Genomic DNA, 7,924 nt, shown 5'->3' on the forward strand with positions numbered 1-7,924 from the left:
GCAGACTATAACTGGTATTTCAAAAGGGACACGCACTCAGTGTCTATAAATAACATACCTCAGTGAGTGCAGAGTGGCAACATGGTCTCCTCACACATCCATAGAATAACGGCAGCTGGATCTACCTGCCATATAAGACACTTCCTTGATCAGGCATGGCAAACTAAACAATGAGGTAAATACTTGCCCCATTGAAGGTTGCCACTTGTTACATTTCTTCTTCTCTATAGTTTCTTATAACTTATTCCTGCTATGGGAGTTTCTAACTGGAGAAAGAGGGTGTACTAGTACCTTGCCTTCTTGTGTCCTGCTAGGTATAGCAGAACACAAAACTAACATTCTTGTAGATTGGGCAAAAATTAAACCATGACGAATGGAAATATTGGCAAATGGTTTTCCTTCCTGCAAGCTAGCCAAATGAGTTTCAGATGCCCACTTTGATGAATTGGAGAACTACTCTGAATTCAACATGAAGAAATCCAGTAGAGACAAGTGCAAAGTACTTCACTTAAGAATAAAAAAAAAATCAAACACACAACTACAGAATGGGGAATAACTGTCTAGGAAATCATACTGCTGAAAAGGATCCAGGGGCTGTAGCGGATGATAAATTGAATGTGAGTCAACAATGTGATGCAGCTGCAGAAGTGGCAAGTATCATTCTGGGGTATATTAACAAGAGTGTTGTATGTAAGACACAGGTGGTAATTGTCCCACTCTACTCAGCACTGATGAGGCCTCAGCTGGAATAAAAGTCTGGCACCTGGAACTGGACACAGTGTGAACAAAGTAGAAAGAGTCCGAGGAGAACAACAAAAATGACAGAAAGTTTAGAAAATCTGACTTATGAGGAAAGTTTTAAAAACAAGGCATGTTTAGCTTTGAGAAAAGAAGACATGAAGCCCATAGACACTCTAACAGCCAACAGAGTTCAGTCCAGAATTTGTTCTATGGAAGCATAGGGGCTTAGCTTACCTCTCTGGTATCGATTCATAGTCACCACCTCAGTTCACCGTTTCATACATGTCTTAGTGTCCCCTCCACAGACAGCGCCTCTCACTCTGGCAGCTGGGTGATTTGGCTCTCCAATCAAATATAAAGTCCTCCTCTTCAGAGGTAAATACAGTAGTCCAAACAAACAGAACAGTCTTTCTTCTTGTGGGCTCAGTAACGTACTTTGACCTCAGTTCCCTCTGACCTGCCCCATCAAATTTGCTGCAGCAAATTGAAGGAGTGGGGCTTCTTTTCTGGGACCCCTACACAAGAAGCTGTTATTGATGTCATGTCTCAGCCCACGGTGTTTGTCCCACCCATTTTCCTTTACTTGTATCTGTCTGGAGCTCAGCTTCCCTCGCACAGGGCTCACTTCTCTTTGGCTGAGGGTTTGCAAACAGTCCCATTAATCAAACTCCTCCCACTCCCCAGGGTTCCTTAATCTCCAATTTGTCTCTGAGCTAATTGCCAATCAACCTCATTTGGGCTTTTAACCTGAAGAGACCCAGCTAACCCAGGTAACATTTTTCCAGCTTACAGCTACTACTTCTCAGGTACCTACCTATAAGTGAGCTCTTTTGTAGCCCTGTCTCCTTTCCCAGTAAGCTCTGTTGTTGCCTGCCCTCATGGTCTTTGGGCACTACAACCCCCAGGATTCCCTTGGTTCTGGACTGACTCAGGACTGGGTCCACACTTATGCTGTAGCCTCCCTTAAAGGGCCCAGCACATACTGTTACAAACAGGAAGATAATTCTCTATTAAACTACAGAATGGTTTTAAAATATTTTAGAGGAAGGTTATCATTGTCTATTAACTTCTATAGGACTTTTCCATAGGGGAGAGTTCTCAGGGGGTGGAGGGAAAAAGGAAATAGGCACCTGTTTTTCTCATCTCGAGAGAGAGACAGTATGTAAGAGTAACTAATAAAGGACAGTTTGGCAGAGTACAGAAACAAGTATTTCATAAAATTAAAGACACAGTGGGACTCATTTATAGTGAGTGTGGCAAGTCCTCAATTGTTTCAATGGATTACAATGTGCACAATTATGAATACAATGAGTTTCTCCATATAGTTAAAATTTTCCTGTGGGGATAAAGCAATTACATTAGTATAGAGCTGGGTGACATGTTCATAGTATACTGGAGGAAATGAAAGCGGTTTTAGGAAACATGGCATATCGGAAACGTGGGCAAATCTTGTTTTTCTGTTAGGATGACCCAAAATTCTGCAGCAAACATCCATATTACTTGTTAAAATTTTTGGGACTCATGGGTTACATAAGTCACATGACAGGTTTCAGAGTAGCAGCCGTGTTAGTCTGTATCCACAAAAAGAACAGGAGTACTTGTGGCATCTTAGAGACTAACACATTTATTTGAGCATAAGCTTTCGTGGACTACAGCCATAAGTCACATGGTATCTCTTCTGGTTCCATTATTGGCTGAGCTTTCCCAATATGGTCCGGAGCCCTTACTCAGAGCAAGGATCTGTATTTGCACTGAAATCCTTCTGAACCAATTATAGAAAAACAAACTCATCACCACTTTAGTTCATGCCTTTTCCCCAGAAGCATGTATGCTACTCCCTCCTCCACTAAGGACCCAAAGGTTAGTTCAGTGGTTAAGGTGCTCACCTAGGACTTGAGAGACTAGGGGTCAATTCCCGGTTCTACCACAGGCTTCCCAAGTAAGCTGGGGGACATGTCACTTAGGTCCAGTGTCTCAAAAATGTTTTGGTGTCTAACTTTTATTGATATCAATAGTAACGGGGCCTAAGTTTGTCTGTGACTTACTTCTGGAACATAGAGCTAACAGCACACCTGAGAGATGTTGTGAGGATAAATATATTACAGAATTTGGGAAGTACTCAGATACTATGGAGGCTGAGTTTATACCTTAAAATTAGCTAGTGAGCTCTTTGATGTTGTGCAAACACAGAATGGAAGGATAATTCCTGCTTCACAGTGTGTGTGCTGCTTATGACCCACCTGCCCCTCACTCCCCTTAAAGAGCACTCTGGGTGTGAGAGAGCCCTTTCCTCACACCCTGCCAAAGACTCTGGGCTGGAGACTATGAAGAGACAGTAACAGGTCTTCAGTCCTGCCTCATAATGCACTTCAGAATTGTCTTATCTCCTCATGGTAGGTGGAATAATAAAGCTTGACCTCATTAAAGACAATACAATTGTGCAGGTAGAAGTTCTCACAATCTCATCAGCCAGGAGAATCCAATTTCTGGAAGTACCAATTGTACAGCAAAGGGCAATCAGATTGATCAAAGGTGTGTTATCATCTAGGGAGCAGGCAAGAAAACATTCACCCATTTGATGATTCAGCAGCAATGCCTTATGGTTCAGTGGAACTATTAACATCTGCAATAAGGTTTACAAACTCATTTCTGCCCCCTTTCCTACTAATAACTCTTGGTGCCATGTTTTCCTGCCACAGGATAGAAGTAATAGCTACAAAACGTCACTATGCAGGTAACCACTTAATGCTTAGGACAAAGAAGCCTGATCTACCCCTCCACTTTATTGTGCCTCATAATGTAAAAGCAAAGCATCACTCAATGAAATTCATGCCTAGCAAATAAAAGAAAATACATCAGACGGGATGGTGATCTCAAACTTTACTAGAGATCAGGGTCAAATACTTTGTCTGGATTTTTAAAAAGACTTGATAATGTGGTGTATGTAAGGAGAACAGTTAGAAGTGAATGTCTTTTAGGTGAGGCATTAAAAAGAGAGACCAGATGTGCTGTATATAGTCATTAAAGATATCATGCTACGGTATATGCTTAGGCAGTTTGCAGCACGAATATTGTATGTTTAATGTTCAGGAAGCACAGACATCAACTTGATTTGTAAAATCTCATCTGAAAGTCCTCTCTTCACCCCCTCACATACCCCCTCCCTTGTGTGGAACTTAAATTTTCCTGCCTCTTACCACCCTTTGGGATTTGGAGCTGTGATTGTAGGTAGTCTTGATACTGTATACCTGGAGTCAGGCATATTAAAACAAATGTAATGATATCTCACACATGTTGGGTAGGTACATTATAGGAACTGTCACCATTTGGCCACAACTGAAGGCAGTATTGTAGACTTGGACCCATGGTCTGATTATGCATGGAAGATCCTTTGTTCCTATTCTGATATTTTAAAAGAAAAAAATGCACAATGTCTAATCGCTGCCCTGCATAGCTCCTGTTACAGTCACTTACTCATAGATGAAAGCAGTGCTATCTTTAATGAAGAAAGAAAACTCCTCAGCAAGAGTTTAGCACTTCTGATCACTATACATGTGCATGCATTTGTATAATCATTTAGAGCCTATAAAAGGTGTCAATCTGACAGCCCTTCAGTGTGAAATCCTATTTATCCTCCCAATAGCAATATTATACACTAGCAGCAGTGCATGCTTCCCCACACTGCCCTGTTACCATGCCTCAACCCTAACCTCAAGGAATTACCTATAAGAGGATAATTTGGTTTCTATGGCCCAGTCAATTCTGTGACTGTCAGTAAAGGTGCCAATTGTGGTGGTTTGTGTGAGGTGGACACTTCTCCAACGGGGAATGAAACACATTTATTTCACACGGGTCACTGGATAGCCATCAGATAACAATGGAGCTCATCTGTGTTTGAGCCAGCAACCTACATAGATGTGAAAGACTTTATATCCCCTAGTACTTACCCTGGGACCTTCCAGCATCCCTGATCAATAGGGCATTTCAGGTTTACATTATTATCCTAATAAAACAAAGCTTCTTCTGCAGTAGGTTTTGAAGTAGCTTTGTATAAAAGCAAGGCCATGAAGTCAACACAACATCTGGATGTATTTTAAGTACTCAAAATTAATGCTAAAATGTGCACAATACAGTCCCTGTGGTATAGTCTATCTACTAGGCAGTTACACTGTGCTGTGAAGATGGCCTGAACACAAGATAGCACATCTGGAAATAGGATATGGGGAGAGGGTTCATTGCATGTTGCATTATAAGAGAATGCGAAATGAATTTTAAAATGATCACCTAGATTTTGGTTGTAAATGTCTGTTGGAGAATTTCCTGGCAGAGATGAACTCCTCACTAATTAAAACTGGCAGTGTTGCCTCCTGTGCCAGCCACCTCCACCCCCAACATAGGGGGAAGAGAGTGGGCTTTACTCTGCTACACTGATCCTCCACTAGCTTATGGCCCATCAAAAATCTAATACCAGTGGTGTAAAACAGAGCAGCCACGAGGCTGATTTTACTCTTGCCAAGGCTAGGCCAGTGCAGGGGATTATCAAATTCTGTTGGTTTGAGATTAGCTTGAGAAATTTCTTTTGAACATTTCCTTTAAGACATTTTGCATTTGATTTTTAAAAAATGCTGCTGAGATGCTGAAAGGTTGCTTCTGGACATTCCTATATATAGTTTTATCTATAAGTGCGCCAACAACCCCTTTCCATCCTCCAAAAGTAAAAGAGAAAACCCTATCAGTAATATTTAAGCTTCCTCAGGCAGGTTGGCTACAAGCCTGGCTAGGATAATAATTTGTTCCCTCCTTCAACCACACATAATACAGTCTTTATTCAGAAAATAGCAAAGTCGTTTCACACCAAGCCAAAGGTCAGTTTTTGCTGTATTAATAGCTGCTCTGGGAGGGTCAGTGTCGTGCTATCCTACATTTTTTCCAGGGCCTGGAGATGCAATTTCCTACAATCTGCAGGCAATTTCCCACCAATTTTCTTGGGGAGCTAATAGGCTGTGACAGGAGATGGAGCTAGCAAGCAGCAGGCGGCTACAGAAAAGACAAATTGCATCTCTGCCACCTAACTGGGCAATCTAAATCGACGGAGTTTATAGCTTTGTAGTGTTATTGGGCCCCATGCTAACAGCAAATCATTCAAGCTGCTATCTGAATTTCATATTCTTTTCCTTCTGAATTTGTTATCACCACATATCACGTTGTAGCACTTTTGCTGAAAGCCACAGTTAAAAATGGATCACGTATGATTAGTAGTTTAACTGTCTTTTAAATAGCTTACTCGACATTGTTCGCTTTTAAAAGAGAGGAATGTAGTTTCATTACTAAATGTGCAGTGAGGTTTTCTCTTTATTTTCATACCTGTCGGGGGTCTTTGCACAAGGCATGTCTACAAAAACGGATTAATTTGTTGGCTAAATTCAAATATATTACATTAAGTAAACTAAGGACACAAAACAACAAAGCCCTTGAGGGCCTCACATTTTGGGTGTTTAAAAAAACAACCACCCTTGTCTGAGACCTCATTTGAATATACATTTTCATGAAACAAGACTCTAAAACAATAATCAAATGTTGCCAACACAATCTCTGAAGACCAAAATTACTTGAGAACTCTAATGTGAAACTGACCATTGTAGTTTCACTTCATCAATTTACTGACACACAACTAAACAAACTGAACTAAACAAAAAGTAAATATTTTAAATCACCACATTAAAATGATCTAGGCTATTAGTAACAATGGCAAAGATTTTTTAAAATATTATCTTAATCTCTTTTTGAATACAGATAGGGATACTGGTAGCTTTAAGCAGCTAAACCCAGACAAAAACAATTTACACTGAAGGACTCATTAAAAATTATCCTCAGCTACTTTTACTACTGTTTTTCCCATTTCAAGTATAGTGAAAATTGTGGGACCAGGGTAAATATTGTGTAAAAAAAAAGTTAAATGGCACCTTATAAGTGAACAAGTTTCTAAATGATATTTTTGTCATTTAAAATAAACTTTAAAACTCAGGAAATTATAGTTATTAGAAGTAGCAAGGTTAAAAAAAATCCTCAACATAAATAAACTAGGTAGAATAAAATAAATCCCATTTAAATTAAGGCTGTCTGTTGGCAGAGAAAATTAGTTTGTACTTAGTACTGGGATTTACAAACTTTTACTATAATTCAGCCTCAAGGATTTTTTGAATCTCAGTAATGAAAAATATAAAGTTACTGTGAAAAAATGTTGAAATATTCAAACATCCATTCTGAAATCCTCAATTTTAAACCACTTGCCATTTCATATCTGAGTTTTTAAATGAGCTATTTAAAACACTGCAGGAGGAGGAAAATTATAAATACAGTATCAAGACAATGACATGCACGTAACAACAAAATAGCAGATAAATGATAATGTTAATCAAAACTATTTAAAAGCAAGCTAATCATTGCTTAATTAGCTGGACTAGCAACATGCACTGGTATTGTAGCTACCATGATTGAATTGAGTTTAACAAATCAAAAATAATGCTGGATAAATGTATATGGACTTATATAGAGTGAAGTACATATTTCAAAACTCAATCATCTTCCAGATCACCCAACTGATGTCAGCAGCACACATATTCCGCACTATATTAAATTATTACACTCTCCTTTGATTAGGTTTACTTCACTGGAAGCGCTTTGTATAATGGGTTAGAACATCTCAGGAGAATTGATATAAACTCAAATGGATGCAGAGTGAGGCATGGTACTGCACTGGGTCACTGCATGGAAAGTGAAAGCACTCTGTCCCAGGAAGAAACAAGTGTCATTTTAATTCCACATGAGCTTGAAATAAGGAATAATTTGACCCCAAAGTCCTGGAAATGTATGCTGTGTGCTAGGTTACTAACATTCTGAACAGAAGTGGGTAGCTGAATCATCATCCGCATTGAAAACATTTTATTAGATGCCAGTGTTCTTTTAGAATTTGTCAACAATAAAATGGTGCATTTATTTTAAACCTAATTAAAAAAAATTCTTGGGTTGGACTGTAAAAAAAATAAATTATTGGGATTGTTCAGAAGAATAAAGGGGAGCTTGGGCATTTTCCAAAATATCCTGATGCAGTAAACCACAAAATAAGAATTATTAGTTTATCATATTTGCATCCAATTTTTAAAGTAATGGAGTAATCCACTGT

General features: G+C 39.1%; 1 long non-coding RNA gene across 3 annotated transcripts in view; it reads right to left on the minus strand.

Moving 5' to 3' along the window:
• Positions 1-1,494, minus strand: part of LOC123373353 — a 291,422-nt gene extending 289,928 nt beyond the window's left edge. For all 3 annotated transcript variants that reach the window (XR_006580681.1, XR_006580680.1, XR_006580679.1), the window contains exon 1: positions 976-1,494. This is a non-coding gene — a long non-coding RNA (uncharacterized LOC123373353). The remainder of the gene's footprint in view (positions 1-975) is intronic.
• Positions 1,495-7,924: the final 6,430 nt, after the last annotated feature.

Source organism: Mauremys mutica, chromosome 6 (genome assembly GCF_020497125.1).
Source record: "Mauremys mutica isolate MM-2020 ecotype Southern chromosome 6, ASM2049712v1, whole genome shotgun sequence".
Taxonomy (NCBI): Eukaryota; Metazoa; Chordata; order Testudines; family Geoemydidae; genus Mauremys; species Mauremys mutica.